At 32.8% G+C, this 19,262-nt stretch overlaps 1 long non-coding RNA gene across 4 annotated transcripts in view; it reads left to right on the top strand.

Annotated features, from left to right (window-relative positions):
* LOC140608656 (uncharacterized) overlaps nucleotides 1-19,262 on the top strand; it is a 53,543-nt gene that overhangs the window by 18,348 nt on the left and 15,933 nt on the right. The window lies entirely within an intron of this gene.

Genomic DNA, 19,262 nt, shown 5'->3' with positions numbered 1-19,262 from the left:
AAAGTGTATTTTGCTTGTGAAAAAATAATTCAGCTCCATATGTTCACTTATATGATGGGTATAAAGATCTGAAATGCTTCTCTTTATTATAAAATATTTTTTAAAAATTTTCACATATTTCAAATAACTAATATTTAAAAAAACAGAGTTTTTCATCTACCATTTTAATATATATAGTTCAATATATATAGCTGCTCTCATTCAACCTTAAAAATATTATGATTTTTTAAAATGACACACTTATTCTCGTAGAAAGTTACATGGTGTATATAACCCTTTAAGCTAAAAAAAATATGAAATTGCCACAAAAAGGCTAACGAGTTATAGCATAAAAGATCACTTTTAAATTTTCCGACAGTTTAGCACATTAGAAGGACAAAAATCAGTAGCACGTTTGCCCAGTCCTGAAAAACATCTTGATTTAATCAAGACACTCTGTAGGCTTTTATAATTCAAAATAATTGTACTGTCTGTGAAATCAGACATTCAGATATGTAAGCTACCGTTTTAATAAGAAATGAATCAAAGATTAGAGAAACATTGCATTTACTTTCTTGTTTTCTCTTACAAGCAAATGTAGCTTTCCAACACAAAGACATTTCCTTCTATTTACTCTTTAAAGTTATATTTATACAATTGATGTATATTGTCAACATTAATGAAATGTCTGTCAAAATGTATAACAACACAGAAGTATAACAATTGCAGTTTCAAGGATAACTTACCCTTGAAATTCAGTTTTTTACTGTCTTTAATGGAATGGAAATTTGAAATGATCTGTGTGGGGAATTATTTTGATTAGTACTATCATCGATTCCCCCCAATTACCTTACTTCAAATTAGAAAAATACATTTTTTTCTCTTTGCTTTTCTTTCCATCCTGAAAGCAAATGAATTTTAGGGTTCGAAACATCATTGGCTAGCCAATTTAACCATATTAACTGTATGCTTGCAGGTGAAAATCATGGGTAAATTTTGCAAGAGGTTTTATATATATATATATATATATATATGAATTTAATATATATATAAAATATTGAAAGACTAAGGAAAGTGGTGCCAATAAACATGAATCTGAATTCTAATTTTGGCACATTCCAGCATTTTGAGAACAGCAAATCATTCTCTGAATCTCTGTTTAAAAAAAAAAAAAAAAGTCTGTAGGAAAAAGGTAATCTCATTTAAAAATAATATTTTTCTAAGCAACAAGTAAAATTATGTAGATGAACATATGAATGAACCATAAAATCCCATACAGATCTCTGTTAATATGTAGAATCAGAGATAAAGCAGTCTTTGGGAATGTAAATTGGTACAGCCACTATGGAAAACGGTATGGTGGTTCCTCAAAATATTAAAGATAGAGGTATCGTATGGTTCAGGAATTCCAGTCTTAGGCATGTATCTGAAGAAAATGACATCAGTGTTTTAAAGAAATATCTGCACCCCCTTTTCATTGTAACATTATTCACAATAGCCAAAATATAGAAATAACCTAAGTGTCAATTGATGGATAGATAAAAGAAAATGTGGTACACACACACACACTCACACACACACACACACTGACTCACTCACAAATATTCTTTAGTCATAAAAAGAAGGAAATCCTGCCATTTGTAATAGTATGATTGGACTTTGAAGGCATTATATACTAAGTGAAATAAGTCAAAGTAAGACAAATCTGTATGATCTCATTTATATGTAGAATCTGAAGGGGAAAAAACAAAAAAACAACAACCAAATTCATAGAACAGATCACTGGTTGCCAGAGGTGGGGGTATATGGGTGGGAAAAAAAAAAAGGTAAGTTAAAAAAGCCATGATTATTTAGAAATTAGATATTTTTCCTTGAGAGTCAAATCATAAAATCAGTGTTGCAAAGCACTACTAAGCACAATCATCAAAAATATAGAATGACTCTCATTAGACATGATAGGAATTAATTGAAATAATATAATCAAACAGCTCAAAAATAAAACATGGTTAAAAACCAGCTAATTCATAAAAGTTGTTGGTAGCAAAGACACTTAGGAAATTCAATTATCAACTCTATGAACTCTCATTTGACTCCAGTTTGATGGTTTACCATGACCTTTAAATTCAGTTACTATTTAATTAAAATTCATTCTAGTTTCATTTAATATACCATGGGAGCCCTGTTTTCTTTTTCAAATCTCCAGGGATTTAGGGGTAAAAGGGCTGTTTCAAATATTTGTCTGTAACTCAGCTCTTACATGAATCTCCATTTTGTCTCCTGCTGAACTGTCATTCTTCTTCATCCCTACCAGGCCCTTATTAAGCCTTCCCACAGAACCACCCAAATGAGAATAAGTGCATAACAATATAAAACCGTGACCAACATTCCAAGGATTGTGGTGTGGGTAGTAGCAGTTAGAGCAGAGCACAGAACAGTACGGAAGGTGAAGGTCACTCAGGAGCTGTACCTAATCTCTGGGTTTAAAAATCTGCCTCTCCTTGAAGAGCCTCATCTTTGTAGGCTTCTTATTCTCATTCATCTTGGTTGTCTCTCCCTAAGTCAAAAATCTCCCCTCTCTCTACAGTGGAGAACAATTCAGTTCCCTCCGAGTGAACGGCGTGTCTCCTCTGCATTGACAAAATTTATGAGAGTGATCTATTAAACAAAGGGCCAAGGAGCAGTTCCAGAATTCCACGCTTGCCAATTGTGTTAGTTTCCTAGCGCTGCCTTAGCAAGGTACCAAAGACCAAAAAGTATGAGCCTTAAAACAGCAGATATTTATTCTCTCATAGTTCTGGAGGCTTGAAGTGAAAAACTGAGATGCTGGCAGCATTGATTTGAATCTTCCCTGAATTTCTGAGGTAGAATCTGTTGTTTGCCTCTCTCCTGGCTTCTGACGGTTTGCACCAATCCTCGGTGTTCCTCGACTATGGATGTGTCACTCCAATCCTTGCCTTCCTCTTCACAGGGGCCTTCTTCCCCCCTTGTCTGTGTAATTTCCCTTTTCTTATAAGGACATCAGTCGCTGAATTCAAGGAGGCCCTAATCCAGTATGACCGCGTTTTAACTTAATTATATCTATAAAGACCATTTCAAAGGAAGGTCATCTCCACAGGTTTAGAAGTTTTGATTTCAATATATTTTACTGAGGGGCACAGTTAAATCCATAACATGAAGCAAATGGCTTAAGCAGAAACCTTAAAACTAGACTTTTTCTCTCTCGTTGGCCTACCCTACGGTTTGGCAGAGCTGCTGCTCTCTAATATGAGACACCCCACCTTGCGGGGTGCTCATTATTTTTGTGTTTTGTAGGGTAGCAGAGCATGGCACCCCAACATATACTATTTTGGCATAAAGCTTAGGTTGAGCTGAAAGCTATTGGGAAGAAGCAGATGCAAGAAAAAAAGCAGATACAAGAAAAGCTGTCTGCCCTCCTCTATGTGCCTGAAAGCAGGATGCAAATTTACAAAGATGCCCTCTTTTCCTTTTCTATGAGGAAGGACAAAGGTTAATCACTGGAGACAATTTATGACCTTTATCAGCTTAGAGACAGCATCAGAGGAACTGATAAAACAAACTTTATTAACTAACCTCATTTGCCGTTAATCTCCCATGTATTTGCCTCCCCACAATTTGCTAGCCCTGGAGACCCAGAATCCTTTTTGCTTGTCCTGTCGCTTCTCTAAAAATGTATCATCCCTTTGCTAAGATGCTACCTAAGCCCAAGTTCTAACCAAACCTCTGAGTTACTCATCTCGTCTACTCCCTTGCGTTGCATGCACAATGCATGTTAATAAATACGTTTGTTTTTCTTTTGTTAATCTGTTTTAGGCCCATCTAATTTACAGGGCCCCAGCTGGAAGAAACTAGGTTGGATAGAGAAAGAGATTTTTCCTCCCCTATAACTCCTATAAATATACTTGAGCTTCATTATGGGATGCAAATAAATTGCTTGGGAATAGATCCATCCTTCCTTTTAAGATTTGTTAGGGGGGATCAGAGCAGAGCTCAATTTAGGACTGATTATTCCTCTACCACAGAGGTAAGACTCTTGTGAATATTCCAGGGCCTCAGGAATCATGATGAGGCTTTCCAGCTGGGTCAGTGGGACCGGGCACTATTCCCTCCAGCCTTACGTGAGTTCCAACACCTCTGGCTCCAGACTTCTGGGTGATTCTTTCCCTGACTTTGGGTAGTTTCCTCACACACGTGTTGATCAGTGCTCAGGGGTCCCATCTGCAGGTCTCCAGGCAGCTCTCTTTTCTCCAGTACTCTGTCCTGGGAGCCCTGCCTCCTTTGATCTCCCAGTCTCTCTGCCTTCATGTTCTGATACTAGGGGATCTCCTGAGCTCTGCTTGGGCGCCCTGCTGCAGCCTTGTGTGGCCTTCCCCCAGTTACTCAGCCGTCCTCCTGTGTATGAGCAGATGGTTTCCAACACCTTAGTAGTTACAGTGCTGCAGTGATAACCTTGTGCTTATGCTCATATCATTAGAGGTGAATTTAACAATACGATTTCTAGGAGTGTAATTACTGAGTCAAAAAGTAAGTGTACCTGAAGATCTATTGCTGCCTTGCCAAAATATTTCCTTGGAAAGATTGTATTGATTTCCATTGGCATTAGCTACAAATGAATGTGTCTGTTTCTCCTCAATCCCATGAACAGAAAGTATTGTCAGGGTCTTAAATTATTGTCAGTCTGATAGCTGAGAAATGGTATTTCAATATTGTTTTACTTTTCATTCTCTAGTTACGAGTGAGTTTTGAAGGTCTTTTTGTGTGTTTGACAATCATTTATTTTTATGGGGTTTTTTTGGTGACTTTTCTATTCATACTTTTTCCTAATTTTTATTAAATTTTTTTGACATTTTATCCTCAATTTAAAGAGTTCTTTATATATGAGAATAGTAACTCTTTGTTTATGTTATTTATTGTAACCCCCCCCCAGTTTTTAAATTTTGTTTCATATAATAAAATGTACTTTTAATTTCGTGCTTAGTCAAATTGATTGGTCTTTTCATTTATCACATCTCAGTGTTATGTCATAGGTGAGTAGCCGTTCTCTACACCAAAGTTAAAGAGCAAAACATTCATGTAGTTTTATTTCATTTTATTTCATCTCAATGTTATGTCATAGGTGAGTAACCATTCTCTATATCAAAGTTAAAGAGTAAGCTACTCATGTAATTTTATTTTACTTCATTTAAAAAATTTAGATCCTTAATCTTTTTAGAGTTTATTATTAAGATACGATTCTAATTTTATCTTTTTTTCTAAATTATTATCCTGTTGCCAAGAGCACCATTTATTTAAAAAGATTAGCCTCACAGTAGTGCTTTGAAGTACCTTAATTGTCATGTACCAAGTTGCCACATATATTTGTGTATAATTGACTCTATCCAAGAATCAGGGATTCTCCTACCTCTGTTTGTCCAAATCTTATTTGGTGTCTTTCTTTTTTTTTTTTTTTTTTTTTTTATTTGGTGTCTTTCAAGAATGCTTTAGAATGTACTTGTAAAGGTTCTTATGTTTCTCCTGAAATTTATTTCTAAGTACTGATTTCTGTGTTGTTATTGTAAAAATGGTTTCTTTACCCTTATATTGTGTTTCTTGTTTGTGTAAAAGAAGAATTTTTTAATTCTCTGCATTGATTATATACGCTGGTATTTCTTTGAATTTAATTACCTTTTGAATAAGTTTTTTCATTGATTCTCTGGGATCTTCTTAAGTATGCTATTATATCTATAAATATATATTGTTTAACTTCCTTTTTAGTTATTCTTGTGGCTCTACTTGATTTTTATTGTCTAATTGTACTGCCTGATGTTTAAATACAATATGCAACATTTCTGTATTACTCATCTGTCTTTACCCTACACCTTTGTTTTATAAGTACATTTACATATTTTAACATGCTTATTTCTTTTCTTGAAATTTCCCTGTCATATTTTGGTTGAATGAAACTCATCCTCTAGTACAGAGGTTGACAGACTATTGCCTACTGACCAAATCCAGTCTACCTCCTGGTTTTATAAAGTTTTATTAAAACACAGCCATTCCCATTTATTTATCTTTTGACTTATATTTTGACTGTTTTCATACTACAATGGCAGTTAAGTAATTACAACAAAGACAACAGAGCCCTCATATCCTAAAATATTTACTACTTGGACTTTTATGAAAAAGAGCATATACCTAAGCATAGAATTTCTGGGTCATAGGTAAGTGTATCTCCAAATTTACTAGATAAAATTGAATTAAAGAATTTCTGTCTTTCCCTTATCATCTAAGAATTTCTATTTCTTGAAATTTTGACAAAAACTTATTTATATAAAAATGTAAATCTAGTAGTTTTCAACTGAAGGTTTGACTACTAACATAATTTCTTTAATCTATTTTAGGTCTTTCTTTCTTATTGAATCAATTTTAATAATTTCTATTTTTATAAAAATTCTCATTTTTATGATTTTAAATATGAAGTTATTAACTTTCTTAAAGTACTATTATAATTTTAAAACTTTACTGTAAATATATGACCTTTTTCATTGGTATTATTGCTTATTTTTAATTCCTCTCTTCCTTCCTTTCTTTCATCTATTATGTTTGTCTAGGAATGTAGTATCTTCAAAAGACCATTTATCAGTTTGTTCTCTGTAAAGTTTCTTCGTTTTCATTACATTAATTTTTTGCTCTTTTTTTTTTTTTTTTTTAATGTCTTCTACTTCCTATGGGTTTACTCTCATTTTAATTATACTTAACTTTGCAAGTTGGATACTGGGCTAATTCCATTTTCTTATTTTCTAGTATAATTATTTACTGCTGATCATTTTCTTATAAGCAATATTTTGTGTTCATTTATCAACCTTTATATGTAATGCCTTTATTATTGTTCTATAGTAAATATTTCTAAATTACATATAATTTTTTCTGGGACACATAATTATTTACAATATTTCTACCATTTTTCTTTTGTCTCTTAGTTAGATATTCCTGGCTTTCGTGATTTTGATTAGGGAATAAGATCTGTGTAGCTTGTTTTTTAGTATTTTGGTTATTTATTTGGACCCTACTATGTAGTTATTATTTATACTTGTTCTTTGTGTTTTTGAAGTGATATATAATCTTCTAGTACAATTTTTAGTCAACATTTGGTCAGTACCAATGAATGGATGGTAATACAAATAGATGAATACATGAACAGGTTGTGAAAGAAATAAACATTTCAGATCTAAGGTTGTCAGTCACTAAAATTATCATCTTCCATTGATAAATTCTCTCTTTTTTGATTTATATTTTGTTTGGTGTGATGCTAGTTTGATATACTGAGAATGAGAAATCTATCATATATCAAAGTAGAGATATTATTTAGGCGGCAAACTACAGAAAAGGAATTCAAATGGAAATACTAAGTTAAAATATGAAATTAAGCATAATTAGTCTATAAATAGACTCAATGAGATCCTATGTAGCTTATAGGAGGTCTTTAATCAACATTTGTTAATTCATATATTAATCAGTAGGGGGGGCATTTCAGATAGAAAATAAAAAAGAAACTGCAGAATTCATAGGTTAGGTAAAGAAGGAGAAGACCAAACAGACAAGTACGGAGTGATGGGCAATAAAGCAGTATTAGCAGAGGGCAGAATTGTCAGCAAACCAAAAGGGTAAGATGTTTCTAGAATAATTGAGTCCTATACCATAGAATTCTTCTAAGTGTCAAATAAAACAAAAATATACAGAAATACTTATTAATAAGCATTGATTACTTCATCTGCCTGTTCTAGTCACCAAAACTTTATGCGCAATAGTTAACTGGATCTAAACATTCTAAACTTGAGTTTCTAACTAGAAGAGGCTTTTCTAACCATTATATGACCTCGGATTGCTGCTTTATTTTTTTTTTATTTTTATTTTTTTGGATTGCTGCTTTAATATGAAAAGGAAAACAGGTTGTCTGAAAAATCTTCATCGACAGCATCACTAATCAAACTTCAGAGCAGTAACTTCAGGGCAGTGGGAAAATTTAATCTTCCATGAAATACAGTGCTAAATAAAGAAACCTAGTGACCATTTGCAAATAAAGACATTCATCAAGTATAGATGGGATGAATGTCAGAAAGTTGAACGCCCGTTTGGTACATATGCACTATATAATTAAAAGAGAAAATTAACTGCTGCTGGAAATGTCATATTTGAGAAGTGTTTTCAAAGCACTACAGACAAAGGCAGACTTAGGAGAAGGAAGGAATGAAAAGTCATTAAATTTTTCTAAAATGTATTATATGGCAAGCTTTTTGAGAATGTGTGTGTGTGTGAGAGAGAGAGACAGAGAGTGTGTGTTTTCAGTCATAATTTTGTACCAGAATACTTAATTTACTCATATTTACAAGTGTTAGAGAATTGATATCAACCTGATGTTTCTGATAACAATAGTAATTTGAAAAAGGATACTGAAACAGTACAGAAATTACTTTATATGGACAGGTTCTTGATAATTGAGAAAGAATTATGGACTCAGCATTTCAGGAGTACAGCTTGTTCATTAAGTTATCTTCATATGTTTATTTTATTTTTTTTTGTTTAATGCTAAAAACAAAACAAAGTTAAACCTACATTTGAGAATAAGTTCAAGGACTTTCATAACCTTTTATTAGTGAACCTGCTATCTCTCTGCATATATTGGCAAATATTTTTATCCAATTGGATTACTGGAAAAAAAAACATTTTCTTTGTAATACTTGAGCTTCAGTGAGCTAAATTTCTAAAATAGACATTAAAACTTTTTTCACTATAGAAAGGTTATTAATAAAAAATTCAATTTCATGTTTAATTATTATCTTAATAGTTCAGTCTTTGAACAAATGAGGCCAAGTCTGTTACTAATTTAAAATATGATTCAAGTAATTGGTAGTGTAATTCTTACGGATGGTAAAACTTGAATGATTACATTTGACCTTTTAATCAAGTCATGTGTTCAATTTTATTTATTTTTTGTTAATATCATTTTCATTAGTGACTTTTTCACTTGACTTACGTTTAATCTACTTCTAGTCTTATAGAACTTAATCATAGAGATGAGAATAAAAGTCTTAATCAGGATATTTCCAATGTGTTTACGATTATTTTTATCAATAGGCAATACCTTGCAGTCTATTTGGATGTTATTAGATACTGCCATGGTGTTTCTAAACTGTGTGTGTGTGTGTGAGTGTGTATTTATATATAATATCAACGATTTGTGAGAGTGATCTTTACTCCATATTTTTACCAAAAGTTGGCATTTTTAAACTTTTTTTATTTATTGGTCCTTTAGTGTTCTCTTCTGGGAAACAATAATATAAATACTCACATATATGTATTTTTCTATTGAGTTGCACATTTTTCTTATATTTAATGAAAGTTATGTAATTTGGATAGAAATAGTTTTTTATTTTTGTTATACATATTTTCTTATTTGAGTGTCTTTTATTAAGCAGTTCTTAATTTTAGTGTAATCAGATTTTTCAATTTTTTTAAATTGTGTATACATTTCAGGGATTACTTTAAGAAATATTTTACTATTTATAGATAAATAAGATGTGCCTGATATTTATTTCTAAAACTTTGTATTTTTTATTTTATTTTATTTTATTTTATTTTATTTTTATTTATTTATTTATTTATGATAGTCACAGAGAGAGAGAGAGGCAGAGACACAGGCAGAGGGAGAAGCAGGCTCCATGCACCGGGAGCCCGACGTGGGATTCGATCCCGGGTCTCCAGGATCGCGCCCTGGGCCAAAGGCAGGCGCTAAACCGCTGCGCCACCCAGGGATCCCCTGTATTTTTTATTTTAATGCACATGGAATAGATTTTTGCATTTAAAAAGTGTTATCTTTTGTAATTGATTTCTAATTTCATTGCATTGGTGAAAGGTTTCATAATCTATAAAATATTTTTGAAACTTTGGGAGATTAATTTTTAATGAAGTTTCTGTTTGTGTTTTTTCTGTAATTATTGGTAGTACAATTCTGTGTACATTCATTAAACACTGTATTCTTAGAAATTTGTGAGTGGTGTGTTTTAATACCCATTGTGATCATAGGTTTATCAATTTCTGTTATTCTCTGTATAAAATAAGATGTTTATTTAATGCATTTAAATTTAGAATTTTAGGAAAGCCTGGGTGGCCCAGCAGTTGAGTGTCTCAGCCTTTGGCTGAGGGCGTGATCCCAGAGTGCAGGGGTTGAGTCCCACATTGGGCTCCCTGCATGGAGCCTGCTTCTCCCTCTGCCTGTGTTTCTGCCTCTCTCTCTCTCTCTGTGTCTCTCATGAATATATAAATAAAATCTTTAAATAAATAAATAAATTTAGAATTTTATTATCTTCTAAGACTAAAATTATGTTTTTACAGTCACCATTTTTATCTCTAGTAATTCTTCTCAGCTTAAAATCTCTGTTTTATCCTAATCACAACTACTTCACCATTCTTTCAGTTGCCATTTTCCTATATGTATTTCCAGACCATCCCTTGCAGTCTTTCTGTGTTCTTATGTTTGGAACAAACATCTTATTATGATCAAAGAAAGTTGGGGTGGATCTTTAATCAAACTCAATAGTCTCTTTCAGTTGATTCATTTTTATTAAGATAATTTTATCAATAATTTATTAAGATAATTTTGAATATATTTTAACGTATTTCAACCATCTTATTTTATACTTTCTTGTCATCTTTTTTCTTTTCCACTTACTTCCTTTATCAACATTTTTTTCCCATTCAGTTTTTCTCCCTTGTACTAGATTTGAAATTTTTGTTTCTATTTATATTCTTAATTATACTTGAAATACAGCTATGAATTTTATTATATTTCTTGAGTTAATCAATGTCAAACTTCTTTTCAAATATTTCAGTGAATTTAGAATGTTTTCATTTTGATCACACGCACATACACATACGCCCTCCCATTCACATGGACTTAACGTCCAGCTATTTAGTTCTTGTGAGTTTATTTTTAATTTAAAAATATGTCTAATTTAATATATTGACTTGGAATTCCCATAACCAATAAATAATATATATTTAACCCAATATTTTTTTCTCTTTTTCTATACAGTGTTGTTCTAAAGACAATCAAGTTTCAATTTCATTGTTAGTTCCATTTTGCATGGAAAGAAAGCTTTGAGTAGCCCAGTCTATTATTGGTGTCAAGGCCTCTTAGCTGTTCTGTCTAACACCATAGGTCCTAGCTGTGTGGGGCTTTTGATATTTAAATTAGATAAAGCATGCAACACTTGATCTCTGGGTTGCTAGTTTTAGCCTCATGTTGGCCATAGAACCTACTTAAAAAAACAAAACAAAAAAAGGGTAAATTAAACTTAAATAAACTTTAAAATCTTCAGCTGCACTAGACATATTTTAAGTGCTCGATAGCCTCATGTGGCTAGTGGCTATTGTATTGGTAGCACAGCTATAAAACACACATGGAAAGTCCATTTGCACCTCACTGTTGGAGGGTCTGGGGCTCTCACTCATTATCCAAGAATAGTTTCTTTTTTCCCAAATGGCCCTTTAACAAGAGCTTTGAGAGTTATGCATCTGGTTTTCCGATTTGGATATTTGCCCCTTCTTTACTATTTGCTTTTTTTTTTTTTTCTGTTAACTCTAAGTAGGTTTTTTGGGATTTCCCCAAATTTTTCTTTTGGGGGGGGGCAATAGAACACTATGATACTGGAATAAAAGGCAAGGATAACTTATTTTTATTATTCCCATATATTTCCATACATTTTTTCCATGAACTGTCACTGTAACCTTTACAAATTATCAATTAATTTCTGTTGTTTTGTTTTTTTACAGCCTTGAAGGAACTCTATAGGAAACCACCCCTTTGTTACCAAAAAATTTTGGTGATGTTTCTTTTTTTGTTGTTTTGCTTTGTTTCTCTTTGATGTTTGCTTTTGCTCTTGACTCTGGAATAGTATATATTGCCAAGGAGACTGCTTTATTCTAATTTACATACCTTTTTTATGGCTTCTCATGTTTCATATGAAATTTAAGAAGATCTTTTTTACACTAAAGATATATATTCTTCTAGTACAGTTGCAGTTTATTTTTCATATTTAAATCTTGAACCTATCAGGAATTAATTCTAGTGTAAGCTATGAGATAGTAGTTTTATGTATTCTCAAGACATATGAATTTTTCTACGACTGTTCATTGAATAATCTATTATTTTCACTGATGAAAATCAGTGATGTTTTATGCAAAAGCCCTGTGTGTGTGTGTGTGTGTGTGTGTGTACATATGGTATTGAAGGGCTAATTTAGGACTATTTATTTTCTCCTTCCGTATGGTTTCTCTGTCTAATCTTGCACCAGTCCTAGAATAATAGGATATCCAGAAGTTTATTGTTACTGTTGTTATTCTTTTTCTTCTTGTTTTTAATGTCTATATGTAGAAACTTTATAATTCACTTGTTTTAAAAAATTACATTGTGGTTTTTATTGGTAACAGATTATGCTTTAAATATTAATTTAGAAAATTTAACATTTTATCTTACTGAGCAGTTCTAGCCAGAACAGCATATTGCCTTTTAATTGATTCAAATTTTATTTTTATGTTCCACAAGAGAGTTTTAAAATTTATTTCATATGAATCTTGAACATTACTTTTTAAATGTATTTCTGTAGGCTTAATCTTTTCTTGTTGCTATTGTAAATGGAGGCCTGTCAAATTGCTTTAGTTTTTGATAGAGGAAGGCAATTTAAATTTCAACCTCCAAGAGATTGCCCTTATTTTTTAAAATAGTTTTTCAGTTGATTTACTTTAGTTTCCCAGGCACACGATATTGTTTTGGATAAATAACGATGGTTTTGCTTGTTTTTTACCTTATTTCTCTCTTTTGTCAAATCATATAAGCTGTTATGTCCAAAATAGTGTTAAACAAGAGTGGTGATAGTGAATATCCTTGCACTGTTTCTTTTTCTTTTTTTTTTTTTTAATATTTTATTTATATGAGAGAGAGAGAGCATGAGTGGGGATCTGAAGGGGTGGGGGAAGAGGGAGGAGCAGAGTCCCCCTGAATAGGGAGCCCCTATGTGGGGCTCAATCCCAGCACCCTAAGATCATAACCTGAGCCAAAGGCAGATACTTCACTGACTGAGCCACCCAGGTGTCCTGCCTTGCATGTTTCTAAATTTAACAAAAGCACTGATTTGTACATGAAAATCTATATCCATATTAATACAATAAGTTCTAGACTTATATCCAAATATGATTAAACTTATATCTACATTTTCTAATGTCAAATAAATATCCATGATTTAAACTTATTATGTACTATTTATTTATTTATTTATTTATTTATTTATTTATTTATTTTTAAATTTTTATTTATTTATGATAGTCACAGAGAGAGAGAGAGAGGCGCAGAGACACAGGCAGAGGGAGAGGCAGGCTCCATGCACCGGGAGCCCGACGTGGGATTCGATCCCGGGTCTCCAGGATCCCGCCCCGGGCCAAAGGCAGGCGCCAAACCGCTGCGCCACCCAGGGATCCCTATTATGTACTATTTAAATCAAACATGGATGTTGAATTTTTATCATAAACTTTTTTTAACACTTAAGAAGTGATCACAAGCATTTTATATTTGAATCAATATTGTGCAAACTGTATTCCTTCAATATTGAGTTATACTCAAATCCAGTAAGATTTTAGTTAATAATAGATTATCACTGTGTTATGCTCCTTTATTCTGCTTGCTAATGCTTAATTCAGGATTTATGTCTAAGAAGTGAAAATGTATTATTTCCTTGGCTTGTCTTCCACCTTCATTTAGATCCGTTAAAGGTGCTCTTGAACAATTTAAATAGTGTAAGTTTTATGTTGCCTAAGTAATTGGTAGAATTCCCTGAGTTTACTGAAATATCTGTGATTAGTATTTTATTTTTATGGGCTTGTGTGTCTGGAGATGTGGGAGGTGAAAGGTTGTTCTTTGACAAATGTCTCTCTTCTGTGGTAGTCTGTATGTTTCATGAGTATGGTATCTTAAATGGATTATCTTAGATTATTTTACCTGCATCTGCAAATTAATCTTCATAGTTTATAATTCCTTAATACCATCTTCTATGAAAATCTGCATCTTTTATTTTTGTTTGGTGTATTTGGTTTTTCCCCTTTTTAAAAAAGTTAAGGATTTATCTATTTTATTCTTTATTTTACCTATAGACTCCTTTCTCAGAAATTTAACTATATTCTACTTTTTAGTTCAATATATGCTATTTATTACTTTTTCAAAATATTTATTCCCTTTCCTTATTGCTTTAGCTTTTTAGGTTGGGTATTCATTAAATTTTTTTCTCTGCTTAGTAATATAAATCATTAGACTATTCAATATTTCTCTGAGCACTGCTTTAGATGTGTTAAATCAGCTATCCAATATAATATTTTCATTATTGCTCATTTTAGGGCAGTCTGTATTTTTTTTTTCTTTTTGTATTGGTTTTGAACCAAAAACTACTTGAGAGATTTTTTTTTTTTTATTTTATAGTTTTGACAACATTTTTTTTACTCTCCTTTTATGAGATTTATAATGTTATGGACATTCCATTAATATGTTCTGCTGACTCATTTCATTCTTATAATAAACCTGAGAAGTATACCTTTAAATCCATATTTTGAACAATGCAAAGGGATCCTACAGTATTTAAGAAGCAGGATACATCATGGAAAAAATGAGGGTGAAAGTTAAAATTAAGCCTACATCTTCCATATGTGAATCATTTCTTTTTTGAGGTACATATAAAAAGAATTAATGTATATAATTTGTAAGTGAAAGGATGTGATTAAATGAGCCACAAGGGCCTGAGGTCCCAGCAAAAGTAGCCTTATCCACTCTTTTGATGGGATATTCAGCTTGAAAGGAATAAGAGATGGCAGTGGAAATACTGGAATTTGTGGAGACAAGTTTAACAGGAGACCCTGCTGTATTAGATGCATCAGTGCTTTTTCAGATCTTCTTGCCCTGAGTCACAAACAATGTCATCTTGCCTTAAAACTGCTATTCTTGTTAGTTACCATTTTGTTTTTTTATATTTCCCCATTTAAATGTCTTACATCATGATGGGATGGAACCTGAAAATTGGACACTAAATAATACTGTCACAACTCTTAGTGATCCATTGAAGAGAAGGTATCATTTATGGCTTCTCTGATTTATAGGATGAATACTAAAAAATGCAAAATTACAAACATAATTTCATTTTTTTCCCATAATTTCATTTGTAACTGAGAAACCCCCTCTCTCTTTTAAGCTTGGGTTATTTCCTTGAGAATGCACAGAAGAGCTTATAGATATTCTGTCTTGCAATTCAGAACCTGAATCTCTAGCAAGAATTCTATAGTACTGTAGCTTAAATGCTGTGAGTAGAAGATTCTGTGGAATCTAATTCATGCCTCGCTTTCCCAAAGAGTAAGTGGTGACCTGAAAGTCAAACTGTTCTCTTTGGCCTATAATGCAAGGAGAAAACTACACCTTCTAGACCTTCCTGATAGCAATTACCCTCACACAAAATTCTACTGTGGTTGTACTTTCAGAGAACACCTCTAACCTTGATCATAAGATATGATACAAAATAAGTCTGCTTCAGCAGAACAACACAGATTGTGCACAAGAGAACCATTCTAATGATTTTATTTCATTTAAGTCAATGAATGACTTGTCCCTTAAATTGCTATTAGCCAGGAGCTAATGTATCCCACTTACAAAAATTTGGTTGAAAAGCTTGTCAATGTCTGCAATTCCTTTTATTTTATGTACATAAAAGAAAAATGTAAAAACCCCATTTGTAAGAGAATCTGTTCTCCTTTGAAAGCAGAGATCATCCAGTTTTTGTGGTGGGTTTGTCTTTTAAAGGCAGCAAAATTACCCAATTTGTTTTTACCACAACCTATAAATGTCAAATATTCTCAATAAAAATGATAAACACATAATTTAACTGTCATGTGTATGCTCATAAAGCAAGAACGTATGCTTGGTGAGACTTGGAGATAGAGTTTAACTTGGATTACACTATTGTAAAGTTATGAATATATGTAGAATATGTATTTATTGATTTTCAAAACAGCATTATTTGTTATTTAGCGATTAACATATTTTAGAAGGAATCACTTAGGCTTGCTGTTTCCTAGTAAAAGGCATCTTTATTACTTTGAAATAAGTTACATATATTTATATAGGATTATGATATTGGATATAGGGCCACATTTCGTTTTTTACAGCATATGCCATGACAATGAATGGAAGAAATGACTTAAAATTTGTTATGCTTTTATGGAGGGTTGGACTTGAGTTAGAGTACAATACTAATAGAAATCCAGTCCTGTTAGAAGCTTGAGGATGATTATATGCTTATTAAACTGTATGCATTGGATTTGTAGAAATAAATGATGAATTTCTACTACTGCCATGCATTCTAGTGTATTCCTATCTTCCAGGTACTGATAGGTCATTTATCTTTATTGTTCATGTTAAAAAGAGACAATCTGGCATACATTAAGAATTTACTGATATTCGTAGACCTATTTCAAGTTTTTCTTTTTTCAAAATGGCACTAGTTTCCCCAAATCCTTTATATTGCTAACATTATATGATTTTATTGAATGAATTGGCTTACTCCTCTATAATAAAGTAATCATATGAGGTGGGAAGAGAAAACCAAGTCAAACTAAACTTTGTTCTTTTTCTAGCAGAGACATAATTATAAATATATAGAAAATCATAGGCAACCTGCCATCAGGGTAGTAGCTGTTTTACACACATGAGTAAAACAAGCCCTGAAGAAAAAAGGCACTGCCTACATCATTCTCTTGTTTTAAAACAATTCTTCCCAACGTCTTCCCTGCAGTTCAGAACTAGAAGTCTGTTAGTCATCCTTAACACCTCCCTCTCATGCAATCTATTAGCAGTGATGTTGACTTCACTTCCTAGATATTCCAGATTCCATCATTTTTGTCTGCTGCCATTCTGCTCCTCTTGGAAGCTGACATCCTTGTTCATGCACCTTTTTAGTACCAGCAAAAAGTACTACTTCCCAGGTCAATTTACTTCCACATGTTCCCTCCTCAATTTATCTTCTATTATGTCCATGTCACTCTCATGTTTTCAGCCCTCAGTTGTACCATGAATGTCAAGCGAAATTCCAGGAAAGTCTAGGAGCCTGAATGGCCCCACCCATATTTAACTCCCCAAACTCATCTTGCACATTCTCCTGGCCTTTCCATTCTACCTTCTTACAGTCCATAGTTCCTGTCATGTTCTTTTCTACCCAAGGGTCTTTGTATATGTCATCTTGATGGCCTGGAGCATAATTTCTTCCCTTCTCATCCAGTTCCTGACTGACTAAGGAGTCTGAGACATTTCTTGGGCTTCAGAGCAAGCACAGCAGCCTTCCCTGAGCTCCCTGACAGATATGATCTGTTGTAGTTTTCCTTCTTAGCACATATCATAATAGTAATTTGGGTAATTATTTGTTGACTACCTATCCCTGTCACTAGACTACAGTCCTATGAAGGCAGGGTGGTGTTAGCTATTATTAACATGATACTATGGAAATATTTTGTTCTCTTTATTTAGTATAGTGCTTGCCACCTCACTGAATATTTGCTGAATGAAGACTGCGAATAAAGGAGTAAGAAAATTACAGTTCAGTTTAAAAGACTAGAAACAATGAAAGAATGGTAACTTTGGAGGTGGGATACCTTGGGAAGTGGGTCAACCTAAACAGAATTTGAAGTTGAGTCACATTCCCCTCATAACAGGTCCTATTCAAAATATTTATAAACCTAGTGTTACAATAATAACAAAAAATAAGTATCATTAATTGAATATTTACCATGTCTCAGGAACTGCACCGGGTTCTTTATATTGTGCTTTAAAAGATTGAAGCCATGATTTTGTAAAGCATCTACAGTATATGGAGATGTCAAATGTTCCCAATTTCTGTGACATTTTTGTCTTTAGCAGGCAAAGATATCTGCTGAAAAGACATCAATTTGAATAAGTATATGAGGTTAATGTTTTGAGACGTAAACAGATGGAGGCTTCTTTTTTTGATATTTCCAACTATTCCATATGGCAGAAGGATTATATTTCTTTGAACAGTCAGCGTCCGTTTTTTCTGTTCCCGGGGTTGAAATTCCTGCCCTGTCTGGGATGAAAGAGAGCAGAGAATGAAGGGAAAGTCTAAAGATTAAAAGCTAGTATGTCTTGGAGTTCCCAGAAAAGGGATTGTAGAACCCCTGTGGCAACTCGATCAGAAGAGGCTTATACCACTGTTGTCTAATGGGGCCAAGAATGTAGCAAGATCCCAGGGTTTCCCTTTGCCTATGTGGTGTGGAAGCAGAAGAAATGTCTGTGTCAGCCATCCAGCTATGTGATGCTGCTGAGCTAGTAGACTCCACTCAAGACCTTCTCATAGTTGAGGTATTGCTAGAATTATCTTACATTTAACCCCTCACCTAGTGCAAGGGAGACATAGTTGCATTTAACTTCCTTCTTAGAAATGAGTAAATTATTTATATGACTTTATGGTTTTGTTTGAATAGAAACTCTATTTTCTAGGGGAGGAAGAGAGGAAAGGAGAATGGTATTAGCCAGAGGAATGCAGAGAGATGATAGGCTTGAAAATCTCGAGTGACTAATACTGCTGTTTAGCATCACAGGAGTAAAGTGGCTTATATAGATACAAGTAGTAGATGAAACTGTATTACTCATAAGGCAAAACACATTTTAAATAGATCTCAATAGGCCAAGAAAGCAAGATTTCTTAAAAAGAACGAGATTTGCTGTAGCCTTAGGGCAAAACAGGAATTCCTAGTGCCTATATGAGAGCAAGCACTTCCTATAGTCTTTTGAATTTTATGAGTATTCTCTCAGGATATATATATATATATATATATATATATATATATCCATTTAAATAGAAGTAAAAACTCCTTTAGAAGTGCTTCCTCTTTTTTAGATAATAAATACATGAAGCAGGGCTTTTTTAGGGATAGAGAGCGATTTGAAAGCTTTAATGCTCACAAATCACATTATTGTCATTGTATAATTTGGAGTCTTTTTTCCAAATAGTTCAATTTATAGGTTCAAAGATATTTCTCAAAATTTGTATCAGTAAAAGAAGAACATGATATGCTTCAGAAATATTTTGCTATTTAGTTTTTTCTTAAGTTTTATCACCACCATTTTCATGGTTCATATGGAATAACAATTTGATTGCAATATGGAAAATTCATAGATTTTTCTCAAT

The sequence above is a fragment of the Canis lupus genome, chromosome 18, assembly GCF_048164855.1.
Source record: "Canis lupus baileyi chromosome 18, mCanLup2.hap1, whole genome shotgun sequence".
Lineage (NCBI taxonomy): Eukaryota > Metazoa > Chordata > Mammalia > Carnivora > Canidae > Canis > Canis lupus.
Note: the sequence above shows the minus strand (reverse complement) of the source record. Positions and strands in the feature narration are given on the sequence as shown.